Source organism: Oxyura jamaicensis, chromosome 23 (assembly GCF_011077185.1).
Source record: "Oxyura jamaicensis isolate SHBP4307 breed ruddy duck chromosome 23, BPBGC_Ojam_1.0, whole genome shotgun sequence".
Lineage (NCBI taxonomy): Eukaryota > Metazoa > Chordata > Aves > Anseriformes > Anatidae > Oxyura > Oxyura jamaicensis.
The window spans coordinates 2,037,822-2,059,277 of record NC_048915.1 but is presented as its reverse complement, the minus strand read 5'-3'; the positions used below and the strand labels follow the sequence as shown (position 1 = coordinate 2,059,277).

Below are 21,456 nucleotides of genomic sequence, written 5' to 3'. Positions count from 1 at the left end.
CGTGGTAAAATGCAAGATTTAGATGCTACTGAGATCCTTGAAACATCACTCAGCTGCCATCTCTGCGTCTGCGGGGCTCTCAGAGGTGAGGGCCTTTGGTCTGCAGTGCTGCTGCCCCAGACCTGCCTCGCCTCGAGATATATTTATGATTTCTTCTTAATTTGAGGGGTAGTGGGATGGAAACAGAGCAGCACTTCCCCGTCAGACAAATTCAGAACAGAAAACCTCACACGCAAAAAAATCCCCATCTACCTAGAGGCTAAATTATCTCCAGTAGAAACAAACTCGGCTCTGCGTACATAAATGATCAGAGCTCCATAAAGGCTGAGTCTAATTGTACAAAACGGTGATTAGACACTTCCCTCTGGGGACATGCAGCTTCATTCCTAAAAAAAGTGACACTGGGGCAACCTCTAGTGGAGGCGAGGAGCTGCCTCGTGCCTGCTGCTGACTCTGGCCCTGAGGAGCGAGCGGCTTTTTGCCCTGTGGCCTACCCCAGCGGGCCCCGAGGCCTCCGCTCCCCTGGATTTAGGGAGCACCCCAAAGGGCTCAGGTCCTCCCTCGGGTGCTGCCCAACTGTCCTCTGAGTGCCAACGTGGCAGCACCACGTATTGCCCAGATAAGAACTTCTTCCTCCTGGCTAGCCAGGCCTCAGAGATATTTCAAGGCTTGCTTCTATTTTTCCAATTCAGTTTCAGTCATACTTCAGGCCGGGTCCATGGGGAAACTCGCTTTGTCTTTAAACAAAAATCCAGAAAATTCCTCCCAGCCACTCTGCCATGCCTGTTAGGGAAGAAGTTCCAGGAACAATTAAAGCCATAACACAGGGCTCTGTGAGCACAGGACATGGACCAGAAGCCAGGCAAGAAATTATTACTTCTGCTTCCATTCCATTATGCCTGTTTCTTTATGCTAAAAGACTTAAATGATCAACGCTGTGTTAATAAATTTCATTTGGCTCATTTAATAGATGACTTAGTAGAGGAGTGAGTTTGGCCATGACCAATAATGAATTAATAACTATGCAAGTAGCACATTCCCTTACAGAAATACTTTATACTGGCGTAATTCTTTATTCCAGGGGAAACAGAGATGCTCTGCAAGACTCTGCTGCTTCATCTCTGCTAGCATAGGTGTAGCTTTGATTTGGAGACAGGCATAAAATGTCCCTTTAGGACATAGTTTGAATGCAGCTCTGCCCCTGGACACTGCCACAGAGCTGAACCTCAGAGCCAGAAGTTTATGTCCCAACTGGCCTGAGTCCTCCTGCTGTGTTTCCTCGCTAATGACGCTAATTTCCCTGTGCTTTGCAGCGTGCAGTCCTGAGATGAGAGCTAAAAATGAAGTTTGTCAGCTTTGTTGGGCTGGATCGTGGGAGCTGCTGGCTGGCTGGCTGGCATTTGCATTGCAGCTTTTTCAGCTGTTGGCCAGAAAATCCTCCAAAAAAGACTCATGGCTGATGCTGCAGATGCAGCTCGGTTAGGGTAGACATGTCGAACAGCTGGATCTCAGTCCCAGTTATTTCAGTGATGCCAAAAGGCTTATGCATGGAAAGGAAAGTGCTCTTGACCGGGGAAGGGGTTATGCTGACTACCCATGGTGCTTTCTCCTTCTAGAATCTTGTGCCAGCACTCCAGCAGCAGGATTTTCTTCTAAATGAGGTTTGCTCTGTAGCAAAAATAGCAGGCACCATGCCACAAGCAGCGAAGCAACATGGATGAAATGTGGCAGAAGGAAGTCAGCTGCAAAGCCCGAGTGAGGAGACCCTTTGCCTCAGAGCAGGACCAGCTGTGGTGGTCCCCCCTCCTCGTGTGAGCTGTGCTGGTGGCAGCAGCTCAGGACAGGTGCTGGTGCCTGCATTGCTGGCTACTGAGGGTAGGGAAGGGGAACATTGCTCCTGCTTCAACAGTGTCTTCTGCACCTGAGAGAGGAGCTTTGCCTGGCATTTTCTTCTCTCCAAGAGAGAGGTCTGCCCAGTGCTGGCCATCTTTGGGAGCAGGGATGCCATGGACTCTTTCCACCTGCTTGAAATGCACCGGTTTTGCTCAGAGCTATAATGTTTCTCCTAGCACTTAACCAGCAGTTTCCCTGCTGCAGCCCAGCCCGTTAGTGTTGTCAGTGACTAATGATGATAATTTCTCCCCATTTGCCCCACAACAGCTTCTTCTCTGGTTGCAAACAGCACTCCTGCCTCCAAACAGTCATCTTTCCTCCAGCCTGAGCCTGCCTTTCTCTCACAGGCCCAATTCTCAAAACCTTTTCATCATTTTTGTGGCTCCCCTACCAATATGTGCTGCTCTAGGCTCATGATATGCATCAAACTGTTGTAGCTCACAGAGGACAGGAGAGGACCAGCTTGGCCAGCAGCTCACCTTGGGCTCTGAGCAGCTCTGCTCCAAAACGCTGGAGCCGTCCCACAGCCGCTCACTCTGGAAGGGGATACGTGGGTGTTGCACGAAGGTATTAGTTCAAACAAGCAGAGAGCCCTGCTGGTGTGGTGAATGCTGTGCACGAGGCTCAGACCATGCTGTTTGCCCAGAAAGGAGGAAACAGGAGAGGCAACAGGCCATGCTCTGCTGCATGGATTTCCCTGTGAAAGCCCATTAGAGAAGCCTCAGAAGGGTTGGTTTGGGCTGCTCAAGCCACAAATTAGGGCAACCCTAACTATGGCAGAGGTGACGGAGATGGTCCTACTGCCACCCCACTGGAGCGTGCAGGAGAGCAGAAGCAACCTTAGCCAAAACAGCTGTGAGCAGCAGGCAGGGAGGCTGTGCAGAGGCAGCTGAGAGGGCAAGAACAGGGGTAGGGGCCATGTCACTGCAGTCCTGGGAGATGTCCTTCCAGAACAACTGCCGGCACCATGCTGGAGCAGCGGGTCCCATGTTAGCATCCCATACCAGCATTGCCATTTTGGTGTTTGTTGTTTCTTTCCTTGCCATTTCACATGGGTGAATTAGTCTCTATAATGAGCCTGCCTGTCTACCGAACTTTGTAGACCCTGTATGTAAACTGAGAGACCCCAGGAGGAAACATTTCTGAAAATGGGGGATTGTAATTGTTTCCATGGTGGAACTTGCACTCCCTGAGTATCAATCTGTGCCTCCATCTAGTGGTTAGAGCTATATAAAGAGGGTAAGAGCTGCCTACAACACCCAGCAGAAGACGTCCTGCTCAGCTCCCACCACTCGCCCAGGTCCCAGCTGCTGATCCCACTGTTGGCCAGCCAGACACAAGAACCAAGCCCCTTCCAACACTCAGTCCAGAGACAGCTGGAAATGTTCGGGGGCTGGAGAAATATGCATTGCCTGCCATGAAGGTCTGTACCGAAATCTGGCCAGCCTTGAGTCACCTGGGACACCAGCAATGCTGAGAAGTTTGTGATACTGAGAGCAGAAAACCATGCCAGACCCGGTAACATCCAGGCACAGCCTGCCTGGACGCCCTGTGAATGCACTGCTAATAGCACCAGTGTGAATACACTGTTATTATACAAAATGAGGTCATTTGCCTAAAACAGGACTAAAATTGCTCCTAATTAACAACAGAGCTCCCTGTACCTTAAAACACAGGGGCTGAACCTCCAGCAGAGATTCAACATAGCTGTGATATGGCAATTTGAAGCAACTGGGGTCCCCCCCCAAAACCCTTTTTGTCCCCAACTCCCCTCTCCCCTATTAGTGGAAACAAAACAAGGGGCAGGTTTCTGATTAAGATGCACAAACAGCTCTATTTAACAACTGATGCAATAAATGTGCTGAGTAAAATCACCGCCAAAGCTCGTTGCAGTGCTTTATGGGGCTGCTCTAAGAGTGTGAAAAACCGTTTGCTGCATATTATTAAATGATGAAAAATGCCAAGCTCACAAACAAACTGTGCAATGAATGTGGCTCGACTGCCTCTAGTGAGAACATGATTGAGCCTATGTAAGTGAGGTGGCAGGGAGAGAAGGGGGAGTCGTTCTCTGTGCCGCTGCCACGCTGTGCTGCAGTGATTACAGGGCAAAACGACCCAAAATAACACCAGAGTTCGTGTCCAGCCCCACTCCCAACCTCAGTATTGATCTAGAGTAGGACAGGTACAAAAAGTACTCTGCCAGCCACAACTGCAACAAGGAGGACCAGGTCCTAAAGGATCACAGAATCATTGAATCATTGGAACATTAAGGATGGAAAAGCCCTTCCAGATCATCTGGTCCAACCACCACCTGACTACCGGTGTCACCCACAAAACCATGTCCCTGTGCACCAGGTCCAACCTTTCCTTGGCAGGAAACCAACAGCGTCGGAGGAGTGCTCGGCCAGCTCCCTACTCATCGTTCAGGCTCCATCCCAGGCATTAGCCTGGGGCCACCAAACACCATGGACATCCCGCAGGCTTACCTGCAAGATGTCCCGGCAATGAAGAAATGTGTTGCTGATTCTCAGGGGTTGTGTGAGGGCTTCTTTCCTGAGGTGGCATCCCTTCTGTGCAGAGCCTCGAGGAAGAGCACAAGAGGACCCAGTTTCCTTCAGGCTGCTGCGCTGCGGTGACAGGAGGAGTCCCTGAGGGCCACCATGCTCCTTTAACATCTGTGAAAATAGATGGAGGGGTGAAAATAGCAGTGTGTAAGTGAAGATAGGTGGCTAATTTCTTATATTAGGAGTGAGTTTCTATATCCGAGTAATTAGCAATGACAGATACGGAGAAGGCTGAGGTACTCAGCAACTTCTTTGCCTCCGTCTGCACTGGTCGACGGGCTTCCCAAGTCTTTCATTTCCCTGAACTCGTAGATGGAGGCTGGGGGATCAAAATCACACCCCCTGTAAGTGAAGAGCAGGTTCAAGACCACCTGATGAATCTACACAGGTACAAGTCTATGGGACCCGATGACATGAATCCCACGTGCACAGACCACACGTGCAGGCAGCATGATGCAGTCATGGTACACGTGTGATTTCACAGTTCAGGACAACAGCAGCTCCAGCTCTGCACCCAGGAGCAGCAAAGATCTCTCAGATGGCTTTTTGGCAGGACAGCATGTGAAAGGTGGCTGGGCATCTGTCTGCATGGTGCATAAGGGCTGGGGTGATTTAGATGGAAACCAAAGAAAGTGACCACCTTCACTTGGATGGCCTGGGGCAGAGTGTGTCCCCTTATAGCTTAGCTACAAAGGAGGGGCTGTTAGGGGGTCCTAATGCCTTTATTTCCCAGGAATGTTATCAAGCCAGACCTTCAGGAAGCAGGAATTATTGCACATATCACCAGGAGGCACCCACGGAGCGATGCTGCAGGACAAGGTACCACGTGCTGCAAGAAGCCAGCCCAGTCCCAGAGCAGACCTGGGCCAGAAGCTTGTTCCAATGCTGACCTGAAACTTATTTCTCAGAGGAAACAGTTGTCACCTGCTTCACCACAGCGGGAGTGAGCATTGGTACTGCCAGCCTGAGGGCTCGGCGGGGCTGCAGACCTCCGGAGCCCTCCCTGGTGAGGGCAGCAGCGCTGGCACCGACATCCATCTGCTGAGGTGGCACTTTGCCCTGCTCTCAAGCCTGCGGAGCCAGCTCTGACAAGCCGTAGGTGCTCATCAAACACAGATTTCAGTGGGGCAGGGAGGAGAGGAGGAAATGGCATTTTATCATCAGACAGCCTTCTGTGCCAGACCAAACACTGTGCATCATTGCGAAGGAACTGTCACTTGGCATCTTACACTTACATAAAAAAAACACCCTATTAGCTGAAAAACACCCTTCTCCTCTTAACAGGCAGCTGGAAATTGTGTATCAATGTTCTTAACAGGGCAGCATTGCTTTCAGTTCAGATCTATACTCACCCTGGCCTTGGGTCCCTTGAGATGTAACCTGAGCTGTATGAATCAGAAGGTGCAAGGGCATTCTGCTGCTTATCTCCTGCTCCGGGGCTGGGGCTTGTTTTCTCTATGCTGGCTAGGAAAAAAAAAAAAAAAAAAAAAGATTTTTTAAAAAAAATCTCTGTGTGTGCAGACCAAAATCTGCCTGAAGTTTTATATGAAACAAGCAGTGCATGGGTCTTTCAATGCCCTTTCAGATAAGAAAGAAATTTCACCCACAGTGCCCTGAGATAAGCTGCCATGTACAGGAGATCAATGATTTTCCCCTCTCTGTGATCTAGGCAGGACTCAGAGAAACGATGTCCTTCTGAAAACGGCTGCTGGGTCCTGGCAACGTTCTGCACGCTGCTCCTGTTCGGTGGGAGCAGTGAAACCCCTCCGCGTGCAGAAGTGAAGATAACAGAATCGGTCCCTGAGGCTCCAGGGGCCAGCCAGACCCCACTCCCTGCACCTCCTACAAGGACCCAGGGACCCACACAGTCACAGATGACAGCAGGCTGTTGGAATAATGAAGGGAGAAACCCTGAGCCCCAGGGAAGAAGCCAGATCATAAGACGCCAGAAGCAGCCGTGTGTAGCTCCTGTTGCCCCTTGCAGCTGCACATCCCAGTGCTGGGGTGGGACTGTGCTGATCTTTGGTCCTCTCTGACCTGAATGGTGGCCTTTTACTTCTGTACACTGGCTTTCTGTCCAAGTTAGTGCCTTGTGCTGGGAACAGATCTACATCTTTGAAAAACAGCACCAAGATGTACTCAGAACCGCCCCGGGGGCTGGCCGTGCAGGGGCTGTGCTAAGGGGCAGCTGCCCTGGGCGTGGGTGAAAGCTGGGACTCTTTTCTCAGACAGCATCTGTTAATTGGAAAATGCAGCTCTGGCTCACCTCCTTGTGCTCTCGGCCTTCCCAAAACTGAGTGCCGTACATGTTTCAGAGATCAAAATATTTCTCCTTTCAAAACATCGAGCTTTGAAATTCCCTTCGTTTTAACAAAAGGCAGAAAGCCCTGTGACATCGTCCTTCCCCGAGTATACAGTTTTCTTGACTGGGACTGCAGTGATTTTAGCTTCCATTGCAGTCGTCAAGCCAAGAAAGTCAGTTACTCTCTGTGCTACAGCTAATCTAGAAATGCTGCATAAATTGTCACTTACCTCAGTGCCTAATATCATGTCGCAGCTAAGCACATATTAAAAATTAGACAGGTGCTAAACGCAGCTTGAACGTTTGCACTTAAATTCCGATCCTCCTCCCACTTCTCTGATCCCTTCCCTTTCCTGGGCCGGAGGGAGGAAAGAAAAATTGCTGAAGGGCCTGGTTCAGTGCTGCAGGTGCTGAAAAACCACCCTGTGCCTTCCAGCTCCAGCCTAGACACGGGACCAGAAGGGATGGGTGGTGAGGACAGTCACATCGGGGAGCCCCTCAGCATAGGCTGAAGCCACCAGGTGGGAGAGGTAAAGGTGCCCTGAAGACAGGGCGATGTGTTTTACCAAGCACTGCCCTCTGAGTTGTCATCCTGCACAAACTATGTTTTCTGCCAAGAAGTTGATTTAGGCCAACTGCAGTGGGTATCTCAGGTGGGACCAGTTGCTAGAAGCTCTTTCTGCACAGAAGAGGCATGGGTGGGCTGTGAACTCAGTGTGCATTCGGGGTTGTGGGTTCAGCTACTGCTGGGGAGGGAAGAGCCAGGAGAGCCCTGGGGGCTGCTTGGAACAGGGTGTCCTGGGCTCGACCCACTGCAACAAGAGGAGTATCTTCATGCCTCTGAGTATCTTCAGCTCGAGTGACTGCCACCTCCCCACTCATCCCACCCGCACACGGAGTAGGACTGGTCCTTCGAAAGGGCAGCCACGAGTTTTATATCAAATTACATTAACACACACACAAAAATCCCCCCCAGATTGATTTCCAAAAGCCAGATGAAGTAGTTGCCGTAGATAATCACTATAAAGATTAATGCCTTAGAAAGTGTTTATTCTTGGAGCTCAGCCCAACACCCCGAGCCAGCTGCCAGGATTCGAGATAGTGGCCGCAGGGACGCGGGGCTCTGCGCACTGCGGAGGAGGAATGAATCTGGCAACTGTCTTACAGCCAGAGCGGATTCCTGCTACTGTGGACCCACCTGAGGAGCAGAACCAGGGAGAAAATAAGCCTTGTGTTGCTGGAAAAGAAGTGAAAGGAGCACAGTCTAGACTATTTTTATATTCGTAGGGACTTCATTCAGTTCACTTAGTGTCCTAAGGCTTTTAGAGAAATGGATTATTCCAGGTATTTTGGGAATGGTAATACACCAACCTATGGAGTCCTGTAGTAAAGACTTAATTTGCCATTAAAAGCTGTAGTTGGCTTTACAAATTCCACAGAAAGGCTCTCACTCAATTCTATTGCTCTCCAGAGAACAACAATTTTATAAAGCATTTTTCATCCAGAGATCTCAGGGCACTTTTGCAGAAAAGAGAGGGGCTGGAGATGTTGGCCTGCTTTACGCGGAAGGTGTGCGCTCAGGAGGAGGGGTGACGTGGAGAGACCCCGGAGGTCACACGAAGGATCGGCGGAGGAGCTGGAGCACAGACTTCCCGCAGACAAGAGATCTTCGTGTGACACGAGAGCAAGGTTCAGCAAGGTGCTAAAACCAAGAGCTGCTTCCAAGCACAGCAAACTGTTGTGTTCTCACGTACCTCTGACCGAGCGGACAATGCCAGCAGAGCAAAGAAGAAGCAAATGTAAAAGTGGTATCGTCTCAAGAACCACCAGAATGGACCGCCTCCTTCTTCCACACCTTAGAATTAGGAACGCTTTCCCGAGTAAATGGCTACTGAATTAGATCGAAGTTTTTTTCCCAAGAAAAACAATGAGGGTAAAGGTTCTGCATGGAAACTTGTGGTTTTGAGGGGAAAAACCCTAAAATGTTCATATTGGTGCTGTCAAAACAGTGTACACATCATCTCTAAAAATGTCACTTATACAGAATTTAACACAATTGATATTAAGAGTTAAAACTGAAGCACTTCTAAAAGCAGAACTTGCTAGATTCTTTGCAACTTTTACTTTGTTTTGGGGGAAGTTAAAATTAAGGGTCTTTTTCTTTCTCTGCATAAGCAGTTTTTAAAATGTGAAATTTCCCTAAGAAGCAGAGACTGCTCCAGAGTGCCTGGGGAATTGCTGATGATAGAAGTAGCGAGATTAAGACACTTTGGATAGCACGAACATGCCTAATAAATCTGCCTATTTAGTTCGTACCTGTTTGTCTGCTGTTCCTACCTTTCCAGCTCTAAATGCTCCAGCTCCTCCTGTCTACAGCCTCCTCTTTGGTACAGAAACAAGCCAAGCTTCAAGAGTTTCTGGAGCAGAAAGTTAGGTATTCCTCCTCTCCTCCCTTAGTCTGAATCTATGGTTGAAGTGAGCCTTTGTTAAATAAAGTTTAAGTGCTTAACCCCCAGCTACAGCACACAGCAGTATGTGGGAGTCGCAGACAAGAGGCATTAGCTTTTAGGTCTTGCTGAGAAGTGCACTGAATTGCTGTCCACCGACAATAGCAGCAACAATCTCACTTTTAAGCTCAGTTCATTGGTTTCTGAACACCTTTAAGATAATCCCGACACAACTGACAATATTTTATTTTTAGTTATCCTTTCAGATGCACGTCCAGAGTAATTCTGGGGAAGAAGGGTTTAGAAAGAGAAGTTACGGTGAGTCTGAAAATTATTCTTCCATTTAAGACTGCTGAAAGTGCTTGCAACTTTCTGCAAAAGGAAGAGAGAAACCATTTATTTTCCAACCATAACACCAGCATGAGAAACCCAGCAGTAAGTGACTCTAAAATACAATGGACTTGTTTCACTCAGGCCTTCTCAAAAGGGTACTTAAAGCATGAGCTTGTGGGTGGCTGAAAGCTTATAGAATAATTGAAACATAAGGCACAGCTTAACATCCACGGCCTCTGCATCCAGTACAGAATGTGTTGCCAATATCCTAATCCCATCCAGCCCCATCTACTTCTCCCCTTGTCCCCAAAAGCCCGAGGACTTCTTCCCCCGGCTCTGGCATGGCCTCACGGATCCCAAACACCCACCACCGGGCAGCCTTGCTTTGAATTTTGCACACCCGCCTCCATCAACGGGGAGCAAGTACCAGGAGCAAATGCACACACCCTGTCTGCCTCCAAATCGCCAAGTCTGTGAATCTTCCGAAGCCCAGTCAAACGTTATGAAAGCCCAAGCCTACCTTTCCCTTTTGATTGACACGTTTCGCACTCCCCTCGCTCCCTCGCATTGTCCCTGCAGAAGCAGCGATGACAGGCTGCTGTCACAATGAGATTTATAAAGGGGGTTGCATTAAATCATTCCTCAGATTCTCTCTTGCACAAAAGAAGAATAAAGTTTATGCATGAAATGGCCCCAACAAAATTTGATATAGGAGAAATACAAATGATGCAGAGAGAAAACAAAACACAAACTACGATTTTTTTTTTTTCATTGCTGCTTTGTCTTCAAGAGTTAAGATAAAGAGTGGATCGGCCAGGAGATGCTGGCAGTGCTAGCAGGCAGGAAGAAACAGGTCTTGGTACATTGCTCATGACATTTCAAGACCAGAGTCTCAGTTTCATGCCAGAAATACAGAGCTCTCAGGTTCTGTAAGAGCAGGAGTGGTCAGCCACATGACGAACTTTTGCATTTAATTGTGCATGCTCACAAACGGGTGGAGGCAGAGTGCCAGCACTTCTGTCTTTGCAGAAAATTTCCTGGGAGGTACCTGTGTACTTTCTACCCATCATTTGCCATGGACTCGCGGTGTTGTTTTCCGTCTCACGTAATTTTGGGGGAGCTAATGGACAGATGGAGGCTGGGCAATAATGGCAGCCTTTGCTACTGGACAATGAAATATTCTTCTCTTGGGCGCAATCACAGCGTGACAGGTAGAAGAAGAAAGGATACGAACTTACTGCTTCCATATGCTCCATCAGAGTGACCAGCTGCACTGCCGGCAGGAGGTTGCACAAGCCAATGTTTCTGAGTTATAAAAGTAATGCAAGCTTCCACCATTTGCTTTCGTGCTGCATGGAGTTTCCAGAGCTATTCTGGAAATAAAAAGCTGAATTTTAGGACTGGGAAGAGTTGAAAACACAGTTCTTGTTCAATGCAAACTGAGCATGGTGGTCCTGGGACAGACAGCCCCATGCAGAGCATGAGGGGCAGCTTGTTGCACCTACAGGGCTGCTCAGCCTCTGCTCTTAAGCAATTACAGCCCGGCCCCATAGCACTTCAGGACTAATTAGTAACAGGTTTTTACAAGTTTTTTTTTTTTTTTGTGTGTGTGTGTGTGTGTTTGTTCTGTTTTTTAGCCTTCTGTCCGAGAATCACATTCATGTTATTTCTTTAAGCAAGCTTTTAAAATGCTGTGCTGGTTTACATCTCAGACAGTGCTGTTCAAATTTCCAGATTCTCTGCGTTCAGAGTAACTGAGAGCAGCATTTAGTCCTCTCGTCATTGCTCCTTTTGTTACTCAGGAAGAGCTGCCTTCCCCTCATTTTGATGGCAATTAGACTTTTATTTCAGCGTGCACCTGAAATACCATGCAGCTTTGTGCTCCAGTTTGGGATTATGATTATAGAGACTGCAAAGGGAAGGGGCATGGGAGACAAAAGAGGTTTGCTCACACTGAACGGTGACTGCGAAGGGCTGTCAGGCAGGCTGCAATGTAACATTTTCCTATGACATTTACGGGAAAGAGGAGGAAGCGTCCAAGCTGGTGTAGCTTTCATCGTAGGAACAATGCCACATCTTTTAAAAAAGGGAAGTACCGGCCTCCAGGTGCAATTACTTGGTTAGCTTATATCTCGTGGAGATCTCAAAGAGCCACAAACATTAGCCAGTTTAGTTTCATGCACCCCTTTTGTAGTAGGGATCAGTGTCCTTTCACCAACAACGGAACGTGCAAGTCTGAAATGGAGCAAAAGTCACCCAAAAAGCTTGTGGCAGAGGTGGAAACAAGGCAGGTCAGTCTTGGAAATCAGCACAAAACTCATCTCCTCCCAGCCCCAATCCCTTGCAAATACTTCCAGGAGCAGTAGCACGCAGGACAGTCCCTTCTTCCATGTGCAGAGTCACCTGATGGAAGTTCTGGAAGTTTATGTTTTTTACCTGACTTTGCTCAAGCAAGCTGTGACTGAAATCAGTCCAAGTTTTCATAAGGGAAAAAGCAAAAGCCAAAAACTTTGGTAAGGCCTGAAGTATGGGAGCTCACCTGCCCTGCAAGTTCTCCTTGAATCACCACGCAGCGAGTGCACAGCTCTGTTCTCGCTCTGAAGCATCTTGCAGTTCGCTTTGCACAAGAGAGAGCAACGACACAAAGTACACGGCCCAGGAGAATCGTGCAGGAATGGAGCATCCTCTATTTATACAAGTGCCCCTCCAGAAAGCAGGGTGTATTCGTAAGAGCACAGATGTTTCTTTGTATTTTTCTCAAGTATTTTCTTCTCCTGAAAGGCACTTACTCTGGGACAGCTAACAAGGCAGATTAATTCATGTGGATCCTTGCAGCAGTGTAGGGCTGTCACTGGTGGGGAGAGAGGTTTGATTATATTATTCCCTATTGTCAACACAGGCACTTTATAATAGATTTATGGCTAATAAAATCTTTTAGTAGTATGGGATCCTTGAGTTGCAATTTTCAACCTTTGGCCCTTGCTCAAATCACCAGCAGATGCAAGCATTAATGAAACCAAATAGCACGTGGATACTAAAAAGGCATATGGCTGGATACTCAGTAATGGCAGTAAAACACAGGAGAGGGATCTTTACAATCTGCTTTGACCTAATGGAATAATTCTTTCAATAATAAAATTACTCTTTACATGATGCAGCACACCTCAGATCAGTGAATTCAGGATTTAGAAGTTTAGGGGTGATGCTGCTCAATCGCACATTTTCTTTCGTTTGAAAAATCTGATGTGAGTTTCCAAGTAGAAACCATTGATGAAAAAACTGACTTACAAGTAAGAAAAGAAGCAGGCACAAAATAACCAGAAGGGAGGGCTTTGTGGAAAGCTTCTTTCCTGAAACGATCTCTGAGATGCAGGCTCCATGGTCCTGCCAGAATGCACTTGGGATCTATCAGACCTTGCCTTTGTTTCAAGCCAGAGACGCATCAAACCCTACACTTCGGTTACAATTTAACCTCCTTTTGGGTTCTCTACTGAAATATCCTCATCTACTGCGCCACCAACAAGCTGTGACGGTGGGCTGAGTGATGAAACTGCTCCGTAACCGAGCACGGTCAGGAACGCAGCCCCCTTCCTCCTGCCCCTGTCGCACGTCGGGAAGCCCAGGCGTGGAAGCCAGCAGTTCTGCTCAGCAGGGCTCTGAAGCTCTGCAGAGCTCACGCGGTCCCTCCCTGCCCACAGCCTGGCGCTGCTCTCAGCAGCAGCAGCACGGAGAGCTGCAGGACAGCTGTCAGGCAGCGCAGTGCTGGGGAGCAAAACGCTCCCAAATCACAATTTAGGGCATGTCTTTATGGACATCGGCTGAGCCCACGCCAGCAACTGCCAGAAGTCAGAGCACATGAAGCGGTTTCAGACTAGAGGCTGCCATCCGCATCCAGTGTGCTGCAAGTGAGTTTTGCTGCTAATTAAATCCTCTCTCCTGATTATTTATAGCCCTCTATTTACTGGCTCATTGATTTTAGAGGCCATGTTAGTTTTCTTTTTTACATGTCTGTCTGAATGGCTAGATTATAACGTATTACACAAAGAACAAGTGAATTGGTGTCAGAGTGATCTATTACACAGATGGTCTGTGAGCAAAGGGCCTCTGTCTTTGACTTTGGCATACTGAGAAGACGGGGAAAGATGCTGAGCCCAGTCAATTCGGTGCAAAATAAGATTGTCAACCCTATCAGTGGCTGTCTTGGGAAGTTTCAGACATTGGCTCCATGCAGCTTCTTCTGGTGCTGGCAGAAGCTTAGAGAGGAGACAAGTGGGGAGGTGGAATAAAAGTCATCTGTGAAAACCCAACGGGCACGGACTGTAAAGACAAAGAGTTATTTGCTGCCTGTAAGAAGAGAATTACGGGACACTAATTAAAATTAGCAGGCAGCAGGGTTGAAAGCAAGTGGAAGCTGTTCTCATGAAACTACGATGTGGAGCTCTGCGTAGGAGCCGGAGATTTGCACGGCTGCAGGCCTAGAAAAGCTAACGGGAGATGGCAGCCCCTGGAGTGGGCCTTAGCAAGAGGTCGTGGTGGTTTAGTAGCCATGGGGATGTTCAGGGCAGGCAGCACTGTGCATTTCCCATCTATTGGCCACTGGCGGGTGGAGGAGAGCCGGAGCCAGCCCAAACTGACCTTAGCTGAGTTAAAGCAAAAATCCAGAGGCCGAAAGCACATTTAACCTGGCCAGCGGAGGTAGTTCACCGAGCAGCAATGCCTATGCTGCCACCACACGAGCGACCCCAAAACCCTCAGCCTTCCCCAGAGCCCCCATGGGAGCCGAGATCAGGCAGTCAGCCCACAAACACATCAACTCCTGTGTGCAAGGGGAAGAAAGTTGGCTTTTTAACCACTGAGACCTTTGGTGTAAAGGATTCAGATCCATTTCTCAAGGTGAACGATCCTCACACGGTGTATTTGTGTGGCCCTCCAGCATCGGTACCTTAAGATCAAGCATTCCCAGCTGTCACACCACCAGGTAGCCAGGTACAAGAGTTATCCTTGTTCGGGACCCAGCACACCGCTGTGCTGCAGGGCTGCTTCATGCAGGCAGCAGGAGATGCTCTGAAGGCAGCGACGTGGCAGGACTGGGACTACACACAAAATCAGGACCGGGTCCATGAGCCCTTTACAGCCCCAGATACAGACAGGCAAAACCTTGTGCTGCTGCAGGGCTGGGAAGCCAAGTCTTATAGTAATAATAACATTATACATCATTATATTATATTAATTATATATTTTAAAATCATTTATAGTTTTATTTCTTTATTTTGTTCTGGGGACTTCAGAGTGCAGTGATGCCCACTGCTATGTCAGCTGGTTCCGGACCTTTACACTTACAGTATAGGCAGGAAAAAAGAACAGGTTCTTTCCCTTTATTCCCCAGTTGTTCTGTGCTTAAAGGAAATAAACTTTTGTTTCAATAATCATAAACACAAAAGGTTCCCCAGAGAGCTGTTTAAGACTCCAAGCTAGTTAAAAAGAACATTTGCATGAATTAAAGAGCAACAACAAGTCACCACTGATCCAAGCCTAACGCTTAACCAGGGGCTGTAGGTGGGGAAAAGCAAGATGGGTAGGAGGTAAGAAGGAAAACCAGGATGTTTCTTCTCCTTTACAGTGTGCCTCCCAGGCAGCAGCCAGGGGAACATCACCTGTCCTTCACTGACCACACGGCCACTTTATGCCTGCCTGTATCCAGGCATGGAGGACAAGCAACTTTGGCCTGCTGCAGGACGGCGCCAGGATGACGCGGGGAATAAAGGCAACTTTCAATTTCCCACTACAGGCTCCTCCATTGCAGAACCCGGATGAAACTCCTGACCCTGCCTGAATTACACAGCAGGTATAAAAGCCTCCAAGTGTGCAAATCTGTGGCTCCTAAATACATAGCCATATGCAGTGATGCACACAAAATACACTGGTTGCTCACGCCTAGGTTTCCTAGTGTTTCTTTGCTTTACAGGAGGCATTATTTATAGATATCTGACCTCAACAATTACATGCATCTACATACGTGACCCATCTATACCTCCCCATTTGAAAAGGGACTAAAGCACGCAGTCCTTTTTTAGAAGGGAAAACCTCTTGTTGAATGCATTCATGTCATTGCAACATGCCCAGCGTAACAAGATTTGACAAAATGATGCACAGCTTAAGGACTCAGCAAGATCAGACACCAAACGCCTGGGTGCGGCACGGCTCTCGACTTTGAAGTGCGGTGTGGGAACGAAACTTTGCAAAATGTTGTGTTCAAATCTGCGAAGCCTGGATGTGTTTGATCAATTATTTAACCACAGCCCAAAGTCCCCGATAATCTACATAAAAACAAGCCACTTGCAGGGGAAGGCAGGGGGCTGGGGGAGCAGCTCTGTAGGGTGAGCGCAGCACGAGGGGAGCAGGCTCAGCACCGGGCAGGTGTCTGCTCAGGCTCCAGGGCTCAAACACTGAAACCTTTGCTTGCTGCCTGCAGCATGGCTTGATTGATTTCATTGTGGTTGTGAGACGGCACCTACCTGTTTCTGTGACCAGCAAGTCCTTGCCTACTGGCTGTTACAGCAGGGACAAAATCCGTGCAATTAGAGGCTGAAGGGCCAGGCTGGTTTTAGGCTTTGCGATGCTGTGATTGTTACAGAAACCATTCCAAGAGCTAAAGATTTATTTTTGCAAATCCCCACGTCTCAAGGGTTTGAGATTATGCAGTGCGAGTGCCTGGCGTTCTGAGTAGCTGTTGGGCAATCACCCAGCCAGGGAGCAAACCGTGCCATGCGATTAGGTGACCAGTCATACAAGGAGCCCATTCCACAAGCCTGAGCGTTACTCAGCAGCTCCGCAGGAGACAGCTGAGAGCTGGGAACCCTTTACCACCTCCGGGAAGCAGCACAAGCCCAGCGGACAGCTCAGGCTGGCACGGGTGGCCACCACAAAACCAGAGGCAGGGTGGTTGCAGGGGGAGGACGAGGGCTTGGTGCTTGCTTAACCCCATAGCACCAGAGCCTCCAAGTATGAGACCCCCTGAAACACACCAGGGTCTTGCAGAAGGGGATAAAGCTCCTTATTTATAAGGAGGCATTCATAAGTCACCACTGGGGAGGTGGGATCTCCCCCGGTGTGAACTGATGGGTCTTTAATTAAACAGGCTCCAGCAGCAGAAATGATGCTGCCAGCATACTGGGATGAGCTGGCTGTGACCCTGCCATCCGCCCCATGTCCCTGTACTGCTCGGTCCCTGTGCCCATCACAGCCACGGTGCTGCAGCTCTGAGCTTGTGGTTTATGGGAGCATTTGCCCATGGCTGGTGGAAGCGGCTGCACAGCAGGAAAGCAGCCCAGGAGACGAGAGCAGCGGCGAGCGAGCCCTTCGCTGCACAGCTGATGTCCTCCTCCGTGCCTCGCTGGCAATGCTCGTCCAGCAAGAGACGGAGGCAGCAGTTTAATTTCACATCCCCTGGGGGGACTCCCACAATGAAAACTCTGCAGAAGGAGGTAAACTCTCTGCTGCTGCCTTTCGAAGTAAATATTTTTTTTTCCCAAGCACAGCAGTGCTGTATTTATCTGTGACATTGGCAGCCTTTTCTTCGAGGCAGACCGGACCACTGTGGCTCTCAACCTGAGACTCTGACCCGGGGAGCATTAACCCCCAGGGCACAGCTAATAGGAGCCATCCTCCCAGCATCTCCAAAACAAATCAAGCCAGCCCCACACCAGATACACCTTCCTGCTTTTTAGGAGGATTGAAGCTTGTCAGTCCTTGTACTCGCTTTTCTCACACCTTCCTGTAAAAGCACATTAACGAGTAGCAGCCATCCCAGTTTTGACCAGTGTTGTTTCTGCATGGCATCGAGAGCTTCTCTGGTGTACCTCTCTCCCAGAACATCCTCTGGTGGCTGTTGTTTAGAGGTAATACCAAATTCTCCATCCCCTCCTTCACTCTGCATTGCTGCCACCATTTGCCACCCACCCAGCATCACAGCAGCGTCTGTGCAGTTGTATTTTCTGCTTTATACCCAGAAAACTTCTCCTCGCACACCGTAACACAGGCCTTTTGACTCATTGCCAAGCAGGAGAGAAAGCAGCTTTCAGGTTCACGTTATTTTGCAGGATTTTAAGCAATTACCTTTGCTATTCTCTCCATGCGTGTGCTCCAAGCGACTCTGCTAACACAGCTCACAACAGATCTCCTGCCCTGGGGAGAGGTGCTGAGCCCGCCCTGGTGCTGCCCTGCCACGCTCTGCTTCTGCATGGGAATTTGTTACAGCCACAAGGAGCCTGGCACAAAGGAAAAAGACTTTGTCATTTCACCATGGGAGGAAAATAGTCACACTCGTTCAGTCCAACAGTTTCCTGAGCAGGACTTGAATGCTTTGTCTGACTTTTCCTGCAGTCCTCCCGCTGCCAGATGCCCGCGGCTGCTGTTTGAGCACGCTGCAAAGGGAAGGCAGCACGCTGCAAAGCAAGGCTGGAGCATGCACTGGTGGCTGTTTTAAGCCCAGGGGCTGAAGCCTGGGTGCCATCAGCTTATCCGTGAGAAACAGCAGCGCGCCAGTAAACGTGCATTATTGCTTACCACAACAGAAGGGAATGCAAGGCTCTTTGCTGGCTTCTTCCAGCACGGCTGGCTAAGGCAGAAAGCTGCCTGCTGTCGGTGGCCATGCAGGTGTTGTCACCTGCCACCCATCAGTATCTCATTGCCAAGCTTTCGGGCCACAAAATCAGCAGTCTGATAGGCACCAAAGGAGCCCTGGTCTTTCTCCTCTGTATCAGCACGGTGGATGAAGCCCAGGATGAAAGCACACTTTCAAAACTGGCTGCTCGTGTACTGCTGGACACCTCCCTCTCTTGCAGGTCACTCAGAGAGGCTTCATTTTAGTGCAGTCACCTGGCCATCAGCCTCCTACCCATCCAAATTTAGGAGGCTGGCCTCCTGGGGCTAGGGAAGGACACTGCCTTGAGCTCCAGTTAAACCTAAGGGCAGTGCTGGTGTAAAAGGTGAGCTCAGAACAAGAGAACCCCACCGTGAACCAGATTTGCTTGCCAGGACTGGTAGATGACCGGCATTTCAACAAGGAGGTTTGGGCAGGAAGGGATGAGGGCCCTGTCAGGTTCAGTTGCTAATTAACCTGGGAATTAGCTCAATTATTTCTTTTTGAGGTAAGCACTGAAACACCTGGGATTACAAGCTCTTTCTACCTACAGAAGAAAACTCATGCTGACAGTTCTTATATTTCCAACCTCTTGTTTGATCCTTTGCAAGGTACAGGAAGGCAGAAAGCCCCAGCATCCTGGGCATCTGATCAATACATCTAAACCCCACTTCCACTTTGATCTCACATCAGGTCCTGATCAGTTTTTGAAATGTAAATAATGCTTTTGAACACTAAAATCTCTCCTTAAAGCCAAATCACAGGGGGAGATTCAGCTGTTCAAAGAGCAAAAAGCAACTAAGCTCATCCTAAACCTGGTGGTAACAAGGCCGGTAACAGGGTGTTAACCTGCCCACCTCTCCCCATCACCCAACCCCTTCCAGGAAGCCTAACTGGTGGTGTGGGCAGGCCAGAAAGGCCAGACCCTGGCAAGCTTTGTCTAACCCCAAAAAGCACAGTAATTTGTTCTTTGGGCAATCATCAGTGCCTGAGATTTTTTATTTTATTATTTTTTTTTCTCCTTTTCTTAAAAGCAGAAGCAGCACCTTTGGAGAGTGCTCGGTATTCAACAGAGCTCCTAGAAAAAGAGGAACCTTTCATTCTTCCAACATCTGCTGAAAAGCTATTTAACCTCAGAGCAAAGTTACTATCACCCTTAACTAATCAGAGAAAGGAGAGGACCTGTCTCTTGTCTCTAGTGGCCAGACAGCACTGAAGAGCCTGAACTTGGCTAAAGCTACTTAGCTAAAAGCCTGCAGCTTGTTCAGACTCCTGCTGGCCCCAAGGCATGGAGTAAGATGCACATCAGACCAAAAAAATCCCACCTGTGCTCTGGGGGTTTTCATCTGGCACCAATTTATCCCAGTCTCAGTTTGTACAGCTGACCCAGCCACCTAGATAGTTTTAGAGGTCAACAGAGAGGAACACACAATAGGTGAAAGCTGATCTCATCTTGATGCTATCAACCTTAGGAAAAAAAATAAATAAAAAACTTAATTATGGCTGAGAAGACCTATTCCTCATCATACAGAGTACCTAAATCAGCTCACATTTTGACAACGGGCAATGATGCATGGCCTGAGTGGAGAACGGTGCCTGTGTTGGCGCATTAGTCTTGCTAGATTCCCAAGCTCTGCCACAGACTTCCAGGTTTCCCTCGCTCAGTTGTCTCCTTAGACAGAGCTCCATCCATCTCCATCTCCAGGAACCCCTGCTCAGCGCAATGAAATATCAGCATTCCCTCCACTACCAGGAGGAAAAATTCATTAAGAAATGGGAGGCTCCCAGACACTTTTGCAGGAGCCTGTAGTGAATGAGCTGCTCCAATAAGATAGGCAAGCTATAATGAGCATCACTCATCTTCTCTGAAGTCTGAGTTACACAGATTAGCAGGCTCTAGAAATCACTGTGAGATTCCCTTACGTGTATTCCTGAAGGAAGCTGCAAAAAGACCTTCCCAACGTCTGGTCCCCATGCACAGCCAGCCCAGCAGCGAACAGGCAGCAGGGCTGGCAAAGGGTTTATAAACCTTGCAAGGGGGAGGCTGGCTAAAATAGCGGCCAGGGCTTCAGGGAGGAGGGTGGCGAGTCCTGGTAACGCAGGGATGTGTGGCATGGAGCAGGGATGCGGAGAGCAGCAAGAGGGTTTTCAGGGCTGAAGCTTGGTGGTGTGCTCCCTGCTCTGAGCCCGTGGGTGTCCCCTTGGCTGTGGGATGGCCAAGGGAGCTGCGGAAGGATCAGAAGAGCAAGGAAACGTGCTCACCTGGTGCATGGGAAGCGCAGCAGCCAGGGGGAGTTCAGGCAGCTTCAGGCACAGTATGTGCTTGCGGAGAAGGTCCAAAAATTCTTCTGTTCCTGTAAGGTAAAGACAGAAAGAACAATGAATGCAGATCAGATAAAGGGGGGAAAGAATCTCGCCAAAGATCATAACGGTTTCTGGTGACATTTTAAGCTACTTTTTCTATTGGATCTGTGGATTCTGCCCTTTTATGAGCATTCAGCATGTCTGGGCTGTGTTCTCAAACTGTGAGGTTTTGTTTGTTTTCCTTACTGGAAACTAGGGACATGTCAGGCCGTGATGAAATCATCACTGTTCACTTAAAGGACTGAAGTCCTTTATCCAAGTACAATCAAAGGGCAAGGTACACGCTGCCCTGACCTCTGGTTTCACGGATCTCCAAGAAACAGCAGCGTTTCAGGCTGTCTGTAGTGTTTATCATATCAGGAAGGAATGTAGTCCTAGCAACAATATCTATTTATCAGTCCACCTGTCAGACAAATACAGCAGTCGTATTAATCATAATCATCCAAACTCTTATCTGAAGCACAATCTTGGACTGAGCAATCTCCCCAGCACAATGCATGGCTGGTCTTGGCTGACCTGGGGTCAGAAAGCAGAAGGAAATGAAAACTTTGTTAATTCGGAGGCTCGGGCTGTCTCTCGGGATGGGTGCTAACAACGTACGGCCCAGAGGTATTATTGCAAAGTCTCCTGGATTTATTCACATGAGACTGGAGGAGGAAGCTGCGGTGTCCCCATAATCTGCATCGCTAGGAACTGCACAGCATTGCCCGGGGTTTATATCTTTTTGGTACAAGCCAGCTAGGAGCAACAGCGAGGTGGTCATTTACTGCGATCAAAGCACCGTGTGGCATCTCGGAGCCTCCTCTTTCACCACCGCGTGCTCCCGTGGGGATGGCAGCATCACGGGATGCTCCATTCTGGGACACCACAGCCAGGGACAGAGCTAAAGAGCAGAGGGTTTGGTAGTACCGT

The 21,456-nt window shown here is 48.8% G+C and overlaps 2 long non-coding RNA genes across 2 annotated transcripts in view; both read right to left on the bottom strand.

Moving 5' to 3' along the window:
* The window catches only part of LOC118177717, a 41,795-nt gene extending 29,768 nt beyond the window's left edge, over positions 1-12,027 (bottom strand). Inside the window, exons 1-3 of the long non-coding RNA XR_004755900.1 lie at positions 11,891-12,027; positions 10,778-10,912; positions 5,810-5,921 (exon numbers count right to left, since the gene is read on the bottom strand). This is a non-coding gene — a long non-coding RNA (uncharacterized LOC118177717). The remainder of the gene's footprint in view (positions 1-5,809; positions 5,922-10,777; positions 10,913-11,890) is intronic.
* Positions 12,028-12,324: 297 nt separating this feature from the next.
* LOC118177719 lies at positions 12,325-21,131 on the bottom strand. The gene is made up of 3 exons (XR_004755902.1): positions 20,636-21,131; positions 20,443-20,534; positions 12,325-12,390 (listed from the first exon to the last, which is right to left on the bottom strand). It is a non-coding gene; the product is annotated as an uncharacterized LOC118177719 (long non-coding RNA).
* Between the last annotated feature and the right edge of the window lie 325 nt (positions 21,132-21,456).